Here is a 13,202-nt window from a genome sequence, read left to right on the forward strand (position 1 = left end):
TTAATTGACTGTAAGGGCATGGATTTATTTTTGGGCTTTCTGTTCTGTTTTATTTATCTATGTGTCTGTTTTTATGTCAGTTTCATGTTTTGTTTACTACAACCTTGAGGTAAAGTTTGATATCAGGCAATGTGATACCTCTGACTTTGTTCTTTTTTCTGAAGATTTCTGTGGCTATTCTGGGTCTTTTGTGGTTCCTTATAAATTTTTGGATTATTTGTTCTAGTTATGTGAAAAATGCCATTGGTACCTTGATAGAAATTGCATTGAATGTATAGATAACTCTGGGTAGTATGACACTTTAATGATGTTAATTTTTTCTGTCCATGAGCACTGTATATGTTTCCCTTTATTTGTATCATTTTCAGTTTCTTTAGTGTCTTATAATTTTCTGAGTACAGGTCTTTTATCTTCTTGATTAAATTTATTTCTATGTATTTTATTTTTCTTGATGCAATAGGAAAATGGATTGTTTTCTTAGTCTCCCTTTCTAATGGTCCATTATTGGTATTAAAGATGCAACCAATTCCTGAATATTTATTTTGTTTCCTACACTTTACTGAATTCATATATCAGTTCTACTAGTTTTTTGGTGTAATCTTCAGGGTTCTCTATGTACAGAATCATGTCATCTGCAGTTAATGACAGTTTTACTTTTTTCTTTCCAATTTAGATACCTATATTTCTTCTTGTCTGAATGCTGTGTCTGGGACATCTAGTAGTAGTACTATGTAGACTAAGAGAGATAAAAGCGGACATCCCTGTCTTATTCCTGATCTTAGTTTTTCTTGTTGAGTGTGATGTTAGGTGTGGGTTTGTCATGTATGACTCTTATATTAAGTCATATTCTTTCCATTCCCAATATGCTGAGAGTTTTTATAATAAGTGGGTGTTGGATTTTGTCTTATGCTTTTTCTGCATCTCTTGATATGTTATGATTTTTATCTTTCAATTTATATAGTTTATCTTGTTATTGATTGATGGATATTGTGCCAACCTTGCATTCCAGAATTAGATTCTACTTGATCATGTTATATGATTTTTTAATGTATTGCTAAATTCTGTTTGCTAATATTTTGCTTAGGACTTTTGCATCTTTGTTCATCTGGGATATTGGCCTATAATTTTCATTCTTTATAGTGACTATCTGGTTTTGGAATAAGGATAATGCAGGCCTCATAAAATGAGCTTGGCAGTCCTTCCTCCTCTTTAATTTTTTGGAATAGTTTTAAAAGGGTAAGAGTTAATTTTTCTTCGAGTATTTAGTAAAATTCATTTGTAAAGCCATTTGTTCCAGGACTTTTGTATGCTGGGAATTTTTTTTATAAGTGCTTTGATTTTGTTTGTTGTAATCAGTCTTTTTAGATTTTCTGTTTCTTCTTGTTCTTCTTGGTTCAGTCGTGGAAGACTTTATGTTTCTAGGAATTTACCCATTTCTCCCATATTGTCCAGTTTGTTAACATATACCCTTTTTTGATATTTTCTCATAATCCTTTGTATTTCTATGGTGTCACTTATTACTTCTCTTTCATTTTTTATTTTATTTGGCACTTCTATTTTTTCTTGATGAGTCTATTTAAAGGTATGCTGATCTTGTTTATCTTCATAGAACCAGCTTTGGTTTCACTGATCGTTTGAATTGTTCTTTTTAGACTCTACAGTGATCCCTCACCTTATCACAGGTATTACGTTCCAGACCCCCCGCAAAGTAGGAACCTTAAATTTATTCTACACTCTTAAACCTACGTAACTTTAACAACATACATATACAGTACCGCAAAATCCTGTGATATAGTGAAAAACCCGCAATAAATAATTAAATATAAGTTTTAAAAAATCCCGGGATATAGTGAGGCCGCAATAAGTGAACCGTGATATAGTGAGTGACTACTGTATTTCATTTATTTATGCTCTGATCATTTATTATTTCCTTTATTCTACTCACTTTGGGTTTCGTTTGTTCTTTCTCTAGCTCCTTTATGTGTACAGTTAGATTGTTTATTTCTTGAGGTAAACCTGTATTGCTATAATTTTTTCTCTCAGGATTGCTTGAACTGTGTTCCTTAGAATTGGGGTTTTTGTGTTTTCATTTGTATCAAGGTATATTTGGATTTCTTCCTTAACCTCATTGTTAACCCATTCATTGTTTAGTAACATGTTATTTAGCCTCCACGTGTTTGTATGTTTCTCAGTTTCTTTCTTGTAATTGATTTGTAGTTTCATAGCATTATGGTCTGAGAAGATGCTTGATATGATTTCAGTCTTTAATTTACTGTGACTTGTTTTGTGACCTACATGTAGTTTTTTCTGGAAAACATTCCATGTGCCCTTGAAAAGAATGTATGTTCTGTTTTTATGGGGGGAAATGTTCTGAAAATATTAATTCGTCTGTTTAATCTGTCGTTTAAGGGTGCTGTTTTTTTTGTTAATTTTTTTTTTTTTTTTTTTTTTTTTGGTCTGGATGATCTATCCATTAGTGTCAATCGGTTTAAAGTCCTCTATTCTGACTCTGTTACTATTGCTCTCTCCCTTAACATCTATCAATATTTGCTTTATGTATTTAGGTGCTCCTTTGTTGGGTGCATGAATGTTTACAAGGGTTATATCCTCTTGCTGGATTGAACCCTTTATCGATATGTTATGTCCTTTTTTAAAATCTTATTATGCGTTTGTTTAAAAGTCTATTTTGTCTGATATAAGTGTTGTTGCCCATCTATTTAAAAATATCAATTTGTATGAAATATCTTTTTTCTATTCTTACACTTTCATTCTGTTTGTATCTTATGTTCTGAGGTGGGTTTCTTATAGACAGAATATATATGGGTCTTGTTTTCTAATTCATTCAGCTACTCTTATGTCTTTTAATTGGAACATTTAATCTTTTTACATTTAAGGTGATTACTTATAAGGGATGTATTTATTATTGTCATTTTATTGTGCATATTTATGTTCCTGTTTCTTTAACATTTCTTGTAGTCTTAGTTTGGTGGTGGTGAGCTTCTTTGTGTTTTCTTGCCTGGGAAGCTCTTTATTTCTTCAGTTTTAGATGACAGCCTTACTCAGTAGAGTACTTTTGGTTGAGGGTTGTTGTTTTTCATCACTTCTTGAATATTTGGTGCTAATACCTTTTGGCCAGAAATGTTTCCTCTGAGAAATCAGCTGACAGTCTAATGGGAGTTCCTTTGTTGGTAATTAATTTTCTTTCTTCTGTCTTGGTGTGGGCCTCTTTGGGTTCATCTTGTTTCAGACTCTTTTCACTTCCTGGACTTGTGTGTTTTTCCTTCACTAGGTCAGTGGTGTTTTCAGTCATTATTTCTTCAGATAGGTTCTCAATCCCTTGCCCTTTCTCTTCTTCTGGTACTCCTATTGTGTGGATGTTGTTACACTTGATACTGTCCCAGAGGTCCCTTAAACCAGGGATCTCCAGCCTCCATCCTCCCTGTTCATGGACACCACTTCACTGCTTGCGTTACTGCCTCTGCCTCCGGTTTCCCACCCCCTCCCTGCCCTGAGCTCTGCATCTTGTCTCCACGCTCCACCCTCCAGCCCCACCCCCAGTGTGTGGGAAATTGTCTTCCAGGAAACCGGTATCTGGTGCCAAAAAGGTTGGGGACCACTACCTTAAACTACCCTCATTATTTTTACTTCCTTTTTTTCCTTTTGCTGCTCTGATTAGGTGTTTTCTGCTACCCTGTGTTCCAAATCATAGATTTGGTCTTTGGCTTCATTTAGCCTGCCGTTGATTCTTTTCTTTTGTTCATTCTTCATTTCAGATATTATTGTCTTTATTTTTCATTGGTTCTTTTTTATGGTTTCTGTGTCCTTTTTTAATGCTTGTTATTTATTTGTTAAGTTCTCACTGAGTTCCTTGACCATATTTATAACCATCATTTTGAACTCTGTAGCTGGTATGTTGCTTGTCTCCATTTCATTTAATTCTTTTTCTGGTGATTTCTCCTGTTGTTTCATTTGGGACATGTTTCTTTGTGTCCTTATTTTGTTTGCCTTTCTTTTTATTTCTATGTACTATGTAGATTTGCTGTTACCTCCCTCCCCCATCTTGGTAGAGTAACCTTTTGTAATAGATGGCCTGTGGGACTCAGTGGTGCAGCCTCCCTGATGACCTGAGCTAGGTGTTCCTGGAGTACCCCTTGTGTGGATTTTGTGAGCTCTCCTGTTGTAGTTTAGTCTTCATTGCTTTCGGCTCATCCTTGGGTGGGGCTTGCCCTCAGGTTGGCTGAGTGAGGATTGAACCTGACTACAGTGTACAAGCTGCTGTGTGGAGGCTGACCCCATTTAGCGGAATTTGCCCCAGTAGGGTTTGATGCCTGCCAAGGTCTGATGACATGTTCTTTTAAGAGAACTTTATAGAGCAGTCAGGGAACTCTGAAAGCATAGCTACCTGGGGCTACTTAATCTGAAGGTAAATAACTTTTTGCTTTTCTTTAGTAGTATTATTACATCTCAGAACTATGACTTAGCTTTAAAGTCAGTCATACAGGTTGGCTTTAAATGCTAGTACTGTTGCTTACTAGGTTCATGAATATAAGGGAAAACACTTTATCTTTCTGAGCCTCAATTTTCTTACTTTAAATTGGGTGTATCTAATATAGAGCCATTGGTAGTAGTAAGGGAAATGCATGTATATAAACCACATGGCTCTGTTTAAGAAGACAGGATGTATGAAGCCTATTTCCTAAATAATTTCATTTCAAACAGTAAAATTAGTGGTGGTTGATTGCCTAAAAATTTCATTTATGGAAACCTTTATAATCTGGAGAAGTCATTATTATAGTAAGTGCAATACCAATCAATTCTTAAATGAAGTTTTATTATTAGTTTTGTTGAGTAGTAGTTTTTAAAAGCGTCAAATAACAAACTATTGCTTTAATTTGTGGGTTACAACCAAGCCTGCATTTTAGACATCCAGTAGTGAATCTGTATTTGGAAACTTTTACCTCTTCAAAGGAGTATTTGCTAATAAATTTGTACCTAAGGAATAAAGTGGTTTTTTCAATCAGCAAAATTGCCTGGGAAATTTAACATTTTATTTCTAGACAATTTACTCAGGATACTCACCCATTTTGACTGAGTAAGGATTTTAAGCCCATTATTTCTTCTTTCTTCTCTGTCCCCAAATCTTCTTGTGGCTGAATTAGATTACTTTTGGCTGAAACTTTCAGAAAATTTTGATGTTTAATTACCTGGACTTTTCAGTACACCCACATAATAATGGCTGTAGAAATATGATTACTTAACAAAATGTCTGGATTATGAACCTTGAGAAATTTAGTAATCTCTATGACCTTCTGTTTCTGCATCTGTAAAATGTCATGTTAGCAAGTTGTTTTAGAAAGAATAAAAGGTCACAAAATTTTCTTACATCTTCAGATATTTGAAATTATCGAGCATTAATAATTTATTAAGCATTAATAACCTCAAAAGAATTTGTAATTTGTTTTCTGTCTGAAAAGTATTGCAAAGAATGGACTCACAGAAAGCGAGAGATTGTGATCATTCATGAGCCCTTCTCGATATACATGTGGTGCTTCTCAGAGCAAACATACAGTCCACTAGCCACCACAGGCATAGTATAGGAAAGAAAAATAGCCACATTAAATATCACCGTATTATGCTGTTTTCTTCACAGACGATCTCCTATCAGAAATTTGAGCCTGCCCTTTTTTGAGTAACATTTGTAAACTTTATCTTTATTCTTGTCCAAATTCAGCAAAGGGAAATTATGAAAGGCACAAACTGAATTTAGGAGTCACTGATTGATGGGCAAGGATAAAAATATCTAATTATGTATAATACTTATAACTCAGTGATAGCTAAATAGGTGATATGATAGATGACACTCTTCATAGTTTTTGTAGAAAAGATTCCAGAACTGGAGAAGCAATTTGGAACATTAATAGGGAAATGGTGGAAGTAGGGTTGTTTTAAAAGTTATAGGGACTAGCACTAGTAAATGACCTTCAATGAAGGACATGGACTCAAGGTAGTTGGGTGGGGAGGTAAGTTGAAGCAGCAAGGTTATAATATTCTGGTCTGCTCTCCCACCTCCCAATTCCACAGTCTCGTCTGTATTCAAAAAGTTGTTCCTGTTCACTATCTCTTAGGACAGCAATTTTCAACCAGCGTGCCACAAGAATTTTTAAACATGCATTACCTGATTATTTAGTCTGGGGCATTGACCTCTTTTCCCTTAGATTGTAAAGAAAAAAAAAAAAAACGACAACAACCAACACAATAGCCATCTGGTGTGAATGATTAAAAATTATACCTATATTTTGGTCACATTGGAAAATAATTATTTTTGGTGTTTATATGTTCTGTGAGATGAGAAACATTGAAAATCTCTGCTTTAGCACTTTACCCTGAGGAATCATTCAGTCACAACTGACAAAACCTCATATTGTCCTGCCCCAGTATCAACATTGAGATCTCACAAACTCAGTGAAAATTGTCACTGACAGGGGGCTGAGAAATGACAAATATCTTCTGTACTGTTACTTCCTCCAGCGATGGATAGGGCAGCTGCCGGCTGTGTTTTGGGTCCCATGGGGACACTTGAGTATTCCTGCTTTTTCTAAGCACCAAGGACATAGTCTTCCATGGCCCCACTGGAGAATTGCCTCATTCCAGGCAGCAAAAGGGCAGGAGGCAGGAGGCCAAAGTAATTTCTCTGGAGAATTTATTGCCAGTGTAGGGATTGCACCTGGGAATTCTGTGGTACAGAGTTAATCCCTCTGTACATTTTTGGCTTCCCCAAGAAAGTAATGTGGCTGGAATGAGTGCTTTATGAGCAGCTAGAGGCCTCTGGACAGCCCTTGAAGGAATTTCCCTGCATGGTTCTGCCTAAGAAATATTCTGGCATGTTTGAGTCTTGGTCCCTAGCGCCGAAAATGTTGTAGCAAGCAGGGGCAACCTTCCTGACAAACCTCAATTCCCCTGACTTTGACTCAGGAGTGGGAGAGCGTAAGAGAGGGAATCTTCATTCTCAGAGGCATCTAAATCTTTTCTGAGTTACCGTGTTTGGTGTGAATTAACAGTTGAGGGCTTCTGCCCTGTAGAGATGTACAGAGAGAGAACACTATAGATGGAAAATATGTAAAAATGTGTGTCCAGAGACAAACACTGGACTGCATAGTTCTCTAACATGGATGTGTGTATTTTTTGTTACTTTTAAAAAATTATGGATGAGAGTGGAGGAGGAAGGAAATAAATACAATATAATGGACTATAAACAGAATGGATTTGTCTGATATATCAAAAAATAAAGTTCAGCCTTTCAAATAGTTGAGTAATAACAGTCACCTGAGATTTTAATCCTATACATACAACTGATTTGTTATCTGAGCAAATCTCAGTGAGCTTTAGCTTTTCTGTGAGCTTCGTGTTTTGGGGGCTAATTCTAACAGACTTCATCTTGGGTATGAGCAGTAAATGAGGGAGCTTAACTTAAAAGTATCATAGAATATAATTTGTTATACTGGAACTGGCTGTGAATCTGGTAAAATGTCTTTATAAAACTAGTATGAGCTTTAAGGAATCTGCAATTAAGGTAAGAACATGTATACTTTTTGAAAAGACAACCTTTCACCTGAGATCAACAATCTTAAAAATGAAAGAAAGTAATTTCCAAAACAAAAGTTAATTTAATAAACATAATATTTAGGATAAGTACATTTGGTAAGTATATCTATAATAAAATATTTTAATTTCTATGTTATATATATTTTTCTTTATAACAGGTTTTTTGTTTTTTTTTTTAGGAAATTCCTAAGAAAGGAATGAGATGACATTATTTTTACCAAAACTTACTTAGCATATGTGAATTCTTGGTCAAAGTAATGATTTTGATTTCTGTATGTCTACATATTGTTGATTAATATGTCACTTCTTCATATTAGAGTATCAGCTTAGATATATTATGTGACTGTTCCTTATATCGAATTGTCATGTGAATATACATGAAAGATAAGTTTTTTTTCAGTTCGAACAGATTTATATTTATGTGCTCTCTTGGGTTCAGCCATCATTTCCAAAGATGGAGATTTGGGTTTGCACTGTTTAAGTCCACAAGTAGAACAGCAGCCGTGTTCACCACATCCTGCCCTGTTGCTCACTCTCCTGCGGAGTTGGCTAATCCAAGACCATAAGCCTCTGCTTCCAAGGCTCTTATCTAAAACTGCTTGGTGAATCTAGAAGCAGAGTAGGCTCCAAAAAATCAGAATAAAGCTTTGTTTTTAATGGTAAAAGTGAAATTCCTTACCAGATACTAATTTTTGAAGAAATCTTTTCATAATATGTTCTTTCATTTTGCTGGATGTTAAGTAATTTAGCCTGAGGAAATTATTTTTCTGGAAGCATTTACCAATGGTAAAAATTTTTTTTCAAATAATTCAGTAGGTTGAGATGAAATCTTTTTTATCCCCCCGAAGAAGGATGATGGGATTTGAAAAATAATGTAAAGTATAAAGAATGAAATAATCATCCCTAGTCCTATCCTCAAAATTATATATTAATATTTTCATATGTTTAATGCCAATCTCTTACTTTTCTACTTTATATTATTAAAAATTTCCAATGTAGATTTTACAGTGTACATATTATAGTGAATTATTATTGCAGTGAATCTTGACATTACATCTTCCAGTTTTAATAGCCATTGGCTCATTGCCAGGTCTTGTTTCTTCTGTCCCATTTCAATGAAGCAAATTCCAGAAATTTCACTATTTCTTGCATATTTCAGCCCAGTTACTTTTTACATATATACTTTAAAAACATTACAAAAATATAGTTTCCTTAAAAAAAAAAAAGAAAAACAAAATCCCCTTTTAACCTCCCTCTTATCTGAGGCAACCTCTTCCAGCGGTCCACTTCTAAAAGTAATTCATACTTGATTTTAGAATGTGTCTTTTTAATTAATTATTGAATATGATGAGAGTACATATGTACATATTTATATGTAGCATATACTATTGTATGTATTTTTGAAATATAGATAGGTGATATTAAACTATACTTATTCTGCAAGTCTCAATTCATTTTTGACATCTGGATAGTAAATTTATTCTTTAATAAGTGAGTCTGAGCCATTGTATTTATTATGAATACAGATATCTGGATTTATTTTAGACCACTTGTTTTGTGTTTATTATACCTCTTCCTATTTGTATTTTTCCCTCTGTTTCCCACCTCTTGTAGATTGTTTGAGTAATCTTTATTTCATCTTTTTTCCTCCTGGCTTATAAATTATAGATTCTTTTTCTGTTTTGTAGTGATACTTAAAATTTTTGACATACATACTTGGCTTATTCTAGTGGAGTTTGAAGTGAAACTATTACTTCTAGACTCCTATGACTAGAATATTTTTGCCAAAAAATCATTATTTTAAATGTTTACAGTTACTGTGGTTTCATTTATAGAATGAAACCTTGTCAGTTAAATCGAACATTCCTTGTTCAGTAGTGGGTGGATGTTTTATTTGGTTGAAACCTGATGGCTTTTCTCAGGCACTGATCAAAACTGAATCCTTTATAGTATTTTATTCACCTGCCATAAGAGCAGCTGCCCTAAGCCTTGTTTTTCTGGTGTAACTATCTTCCCTGTAGGATTCTTAATTATCTCAGTGGTTCTATTAAAGTTGTCTTTGCTTGCATCGCCCTCAAATCTTTATATGCAGCGCAGTGTTCACATGAAGGAAGGGTGCCTGTTGAGCGGGGATGCTGGCGGGGCGCGGGTTGTTTGGGATGTAGTGGTGTGGTGCCGCACCGGAGCAGGCTGTTTCATGAAACAAAGGGCCTCCCACTGACTACCTCTGGCAGAATGGAGTTCACTGTAGGAATGAGTGTCAGTGACTGCACCTTAGGGACCAATTACTCTGTTTCCTCTCATTGGCTGTGTTGGGTCTCCCAAGCTGTGTCCTTCTGTCTCTGTCAATTGACTCCTTTGGTCTCTCATACCTCAGGCTTGCATGTGCATCTTCATCCTTTACTCCTCTTACTCCTCTTCCTTCTGTCTTTTCAACTGTAGCTCCACCACTACGTGGTTTATTTTTGCAGTGTTTCTCTAGCCCAGTTCTGCCTTTCAGGTCAGCACTTGGGTTGTCTTTCCTTGAGTGGGAGCCCAGTCTTTGCTCCTTTGGCTTTGGTTGGAGGAGAGGGGAGTATATGTGTAATGATATATTTCTTGGAGCAAGGGCTATGGAAAAGTTGAAATCAACAACGTGGGGCAAAAGGAGGTTTACAGTTGTTCATATGGAAAATAACACAGTAATTAATAAGTGATAATAGAAGAATAAACTTTGTGTTTTGCATACTCAGAACTGTAAACCTACTTTTTCCCCACCCTGTATATTAGTCAGTTCAGGCTGCCATAACAAATACCATAGACTGAGTGGCTTAAACATCAGAAATGTACTTCCTCATAGTTCTGGAGGCTGGAAAGTCTGCCATCAAGGTCTGGGAGGGTTTGGTTTCTGGTGAAAATTGTCTTCCTGGCTTGTGGATGGCCACTGTGTCCTCACATGGCCTTTCTCTGTGTTTGCTTGTGGAGAAAGGGGAGGAAGAAGGGAGGGAGGGAGGGAGTGATCTCTCTTCCTTTTCTCATAAGGTCATAGAAACCTTATCTCCAAATGCAGTCATGTTAAGAGTTACAGATTCAGCATATGAGTTTTGGAGGCATATAATTCAGTTCATAGCAGCATTATAAAGTACAATAATTCAGCCTTTTAAACTCTTGATCAGGACAGATTTTATTTCTAGAAGAGTCATACCACTGATCTGCTATTCTTTTTATATTTTTTATCTAGGCGATTGATACTACCATCCAATCAGTAAGTGAGACAGGAAAGCTGGAATTCATGCTAGACTCATTTCATTACATCCACATTGCTTATAGCTCTTAATTAATTCTTGAGTCCATCTCCCATTTTTATTTATTTTTCACTTTCATCTCTATTTTAAAAAATTGTCTCTTACCTGGTCCTTTTCCCCAGTTTCTCTTGCTTCTCATAGGTCTTTTACACCATTATCAGAGTGGCCTTTCTAGAATAAAGTAACCATGTTACTCATTGTACCAAAATAAACTTCAAAGTAAAATGTCGAAACTCTTTTAAGAATGGTATGCAGTGCCCTCAGTCATTCAGCCCGGATCCACCTCTCTAGCCTCATCACCTGTCCTGTCCTTCCTCCTCCCTCAGCCCCACTCCAGGTGCCAGAAACTGCTTCAGTTCTAAGAAGGTACGATGCACCCTGGCCTCTGTGTGGGGAGCTCTTTTATTACCCCTTCTGCCCCAAGACCCATCTGTTCTTTAGGACTCTGTGCGGGGTGCTCAGAAGCTTTTCCTTTCTCTTCCATTTGGGTTTGGTGTCCTTATGTCTTCTTGTATTTTAAGCGTCTATTTACTGTTTTTTTTTTTTTTTTCTTGCAGTCACTTGGCCTGTGAGTTCCCAGACTGTCCTCATTTCTCTAATTCTGCCACCCAACAACATGCCATTCATGGAGGCTCCCATGTGTTGTTGAATCAGTAATAATAGAATTTGAGCTCTCTTCTAATCCTGTGACCACCTCGGCATTTTCACTTTGGACAGGTAATTTATCTTTCCATTTTATAAAGGAAGGACAGGACTATTAATCAGTATTTGAAGTATGTTGTAAAGGCTAGGTTTCTTGATACCTGATTGTCTTTGCCTGGAGGAGGGGTAAAATAAAATTAATAAAATATATTATTGAAGAAATTCAAAAAGATTCATAAATGCCAACTTGAAAATAAAAATATTGTTCACACATGCTATATTGATCAAGCCAATAAAAATGAGGGAGAAATTCAAAAGAACAGATGCTAAAAATAGGCTGTTTTCTGTTGGGTGATTGCATGGTGCTGGTGGGTAGTGTGGCATTTGTATGCTTTTGGAGCAGTAGTTCAGTAATGTTATCGTATGAATTCTGACTAAAAGTGTAAGTGTCACTGTCATGGCCAGTTGAATATATGACAAACTACCTGCAAATGAGTACAGCCTCACATTTGCCTGCTAACTTCAGGTAGTGCTGATGCAGCTATGAATGAGGCAAATGCTAAATTTATATGCAGTAACAGATGCTGAGCAATTGACAAGCCGCAAACCATTGCAGCAGGCTCTTTTAATGCTACACTCCTTTTACAGTCAGAATTGTTTAAGATAGCTAGGAAAGTGTATGCATTTAGGACAGTTTCTCTTAGTAGTTATTTTTAGTATAAAACATTTTCCCTTGTTAGTTGCCATGTGGTCTGCATGGGGCCGAGTGATCTGTTCTGTGTTTCACGCATTGGTTGTCTACTACATAAAACTGTGCCTACATGTTACCAGTACAGCTTGTCGAAAAGTAAAATGATTAGTCAGTTATCATGTTTATGTTTCTAAATAAAATTAAATATCTCGTTTGATTTTTATCCTCTCTTGAAACTAGTGTTACCGACCCATTGTTGTTGAATCATATGGTCATGGCTAAAATCTTTAGAAGTTTCTAAAGGATTTGGCAAGTCTGTTATTATGTTAAAAATTTCTCAGGAGTCAAAAATGTCTTAAATTAAAAATTCTTTTGAAAATCTGATTTGTTTTCCTAAGCTAAATATATGCATAAGTAGGGTGGGCCGGTAAAATAATGGATGCCTGGTTACATTTGAATTTTAGATAATCAACAAATTGGTGATTGGTATAAATATGTCCAAAGTATTGCAAGGGATATAAGTATACTACAAAATTTTTCATTTATCAGAACTTAAAATTTAATTAGGTATCCTGTATCTTTATTTGCTAATTCTGGCAGCCTCATATTGATACAGAATTTAAAACACACAAAAGAAATGAAGTGCAAAAAAAAAAATTTCTCTTAATGTCCTTCAGCTCTTCACATCCCACTCCTAGTCTTCAGAAAGCTTGTAAAAATAGTCTGTGCTTTCATAACCATGCACATACTAATTTACTTACACAAACATTTCCCTCCCTTTTATACAAATACTACAAATTTCATACATTGCTGTGAACGTTCTTTCTTTCTTTCTTTCTTCCTTTCTTCCTTTCTTTCTTTCTTTCTTTCTTTTTTAAAATTTAACTCTATTTCCACCACTAGATTTTTTTTTTCAAGAGAGGATTGCAGATAGGGGTAGTGCAGTAGAGGAATGGGTGTGCTCTTTGAAATCAGGCAGAGTT

General features: G+C 35.5%; 1 protein-coding gene across 1 annotated transcript in view; it reads left to right on the forward strand.

Moving 5' to 3' along the window:
- MPDZ (multiple PDZ domain crumbs cell polarity complex component) overlaps positions 1-13,202 on the forward strand; it is a 171,370-nt gene that overhangs the window by 13,600 nt on the left and 144,568 nt on the right. The window contains exon 2 of the mRNA XM_090274100.1: positions 11,444-11,603. The gene's annotated coding sequence lies outside the window, so the exon portion shown is untranslated. The remainder of the gene's footprint in view (positions 1-11,443; positions 11,604-13,202) is intronic.

This window comes from Furipterus horrens, unplaced genomic scaffold, assembly GCF_987537825.1.
Source record: "Furipterus horrens unplaced genomic scaffold, mFurHor1.1.pri manual_scaffold_4, whole genome shotgun sequence".
Lineage (NCBI taxonomy): Eukaryota > Metazoa > Chordata > Mammalia > Chiroptera > Furipteridae > Furipterus > Furipterus horrens.